General features: G+C 35.4%; 1 pseudogene; it reads right to left on the bottom strand.

Annotated features, from left to right (window-relative positions):
* Positions 1–218: 218 nt before the first annotated feature.
* LOC133298833 (triosephosphate isomerase, cytosolic-like) lies at positions 219–2,256 on the bottom strand (annotated as a pseudogene).
* Between the last annotated feature and the right edge of the window lie 336 nt (positions 2,257–2,592).

The following is a 2,592-nucleotide window of genomic DNA, read 5'->3' as shown; positions in this document are numbered from 1 at the left end:
TGAAAAGTAGTAATGGTCAATTAATACTAAGGCCTTCGATATAATTTACCCACCAAATGTTAGGGTAATTACACTGTTTTTCAATGTAGAAACTTAACCAAACCATTTGATAACTTACGGAAGAGATTAAAAAAAAATCATATTTATCCAGTTTTTAAGACAAGCTCCAAGCACATGCCAAAAGCACAGAACATTCATGTAGAGCCTTTCCCAAGCAGCTTCAAAGGCACCATATCAGTTCCTAACTATAAATTTCAATTCTTCTTCACAGTGGCAGATTTAATGATGTCAATGAACTCCACCTAATTACACCAAAGCAGAAAAGTCAGTTACTCTAACATCCCGGGCGCTGACGAGAGCGGGGAGTGATCGCTCGTACGAAAGGACATGGACAAGGAGCGGCTCCTGGCAGGCTTCCAGCGACGGGAGTACATGAATGAATCGAATCAATACCCGAAAGAGAGGGATTCCAGAGACTGGCTGGTATGAAACGGTACAGTTGAGAATAACTTATAAGAATTAATTGGTACTACCTATACTAACAAAATGCATCTACTTTTCGGTAGCTCGGAACGGAAGAACTCCATAGTTAAGCGTGCTTGACTTGGAGCAATTCTGAGATTGGTGACCTCCTGGGAAGTTTTCTCGAGAAGTGTGCAAATGAGGACAAAGCACGCTGGAAAGTCTCGTGTTAGTGTGTGAGAACAGTCTGTGATCCTTGCAAGTTGTCAGGCGTTATAGTAACATGAATGCATAGCAAGAAACCAAGTAACCAACCACAATCAACAAACAACAGCCCAAAATAAATAAATAAATCACCTTCAAAGAAGCCCCACCAACCAAAAATCCATCAACATCAGGTTGTGCTGCCAATTCTTTGCAGTTTCCTCCATTTACAGAACCTGCAGATGTCGTAATTAAATAATTTTTGTTATAAGTATTTAAATTAACCCCATGTTTAATAAAGCATCTGGAAACCTATAAGGACCAGAATAATAAAAAGCTCAATGCCTCTCAATATTGAAAAAAAAGGGGGAGGAGGGGAAAGGAAAGAAGATTCAGAACAACCTTCAATGTATCAAATTTGAAAGTAAATAACATATTAGTATTTGCTTGTCTATGGTGGATATCATCCTAAATGCTTTCCTTCATTTAGCCTTATCTAATTTCTTAAAACTCATTACATGTTTATTCATGTACATCTCAGTAAAAGCATATGATATAAGAATAAACAGTAAAGTGCAATGGGTAGTACCTCCATAGATAACTCTGATTGATGCAGCTAATTCAGCACTGACATTGTTATGAATCCATTTCCTCAATTCATGTTGAACCTAGGTCAATCACCCAAAACACATCATCAAGACAAAACGATATAAAATATTAGTATAAGACTCGCTACTTAGATGGCTGGCTGGAAGGAGACACATCAACAGTCCAATTTGCAAAAGAGCAAAGAATAAAAAGGTTTTAGACAGTGCTAACCTCAACTCTAAATGATATCCGAACATTGAAAAGTAAACTTGCAATTATCGTTCCTTACATTTTTAAGGCGAAAGTCAGATTCAGATTATAAGCAGAAATTGAATTCTAGAACAAATTATAAAAGCCATGGTAGCATAAAAATTTCACTAAAACAATAATGTTAATAATGAATATACCCAAGCCTACCTCTTGTGCTTGAGCAGGAGTTGCAATCTTTCCAGTCCCAATGACCCAAACTGGCTCATAAGCCAAAACAACATTATCCCAGTTTGATATTTTAGCTGCAAACATAATTATGGTTAGCAAAAATATTGGTTGCCAATAAAATAGAAAGAACTGCAATACAATATTTGTGAGAACAGAATCTCTCAGAGAAAAGACATACAAAGGACTGAGATAATGAAAATGTAGACCATTAAACCCAAAAATGGGAAATAAAGGTACCAGCAATGGCTTTTGTTTGTTCAGCAACAACAGTGACTGTGAGGAAGTGCATATGCAAGCAATGACTTTCAAACCTTGTGAAAGTGCATATGCAACTTTGTCTCCCACAAACTGTAATAGACAGTGAGGAAGTAAGAAGTACACAAACAAGGTTACATATGTTAAACTTGGCTGTTAATACAAGTGATTCTATGAGTAAAATCTATAACAAAACATAAAATAAAGGAAACATTTAAAAAGATGCAAAAAAGACAATTGAACATTTTGTACCTCATTTGATTCATTTAAAAGCTGCCTTCTTTCAGAGTGACCAAGAGTGACGGATAAATGTATATATGATATCAGTTAAACAAATGCCATAGATTCCGTGGTTGACAGCAACTTGCTCTTTAGATAAAAAAAAAAAATTTTAAGTGCAAATTCTAAACAATTGTAGATAGTACAAGCATATGAAAAACAATTCATTTAATTACATGTCCAGATCCTCAAAAATGGCATTGCTAGAAGGGGTTTTCCTTATGCCTTAAAAAAATCGATGATTTGTGGTTTTGTATTAATAAAATGAACGGAATAAGAACTGCTTAGCACTCGGTGATTGGTGATTAGAATAATCAAACCAAACTATGGTCCAAATTAATAATGAAACTATCCAGATAAAACTTT

The sequence above is a fragment of the Gastrolobium bilobum genome, unplaced genomic scaffold (assembly GCF_033153095.1).
Source record: "Gastrolobium bilobum isolate Gb01-03AN ecotype WA unplaced genomic scaffold, APGP_CSIRO_Gbil_v1 utg29653, whole genome shotgun sequence".
NCBI classification, from domain to species: Eukaryota; Viridiplantae; Streptophyta; class Magnoliopsida; order Fabales; family Fabaceae; genus Gastrolobium; species Gastrolobium bilobum.
The sequence above is the reverse complement of the archived record's forward strand: the minus strand, read 5'-3'. Positions and strand labels throughout refer to the sequence as shown.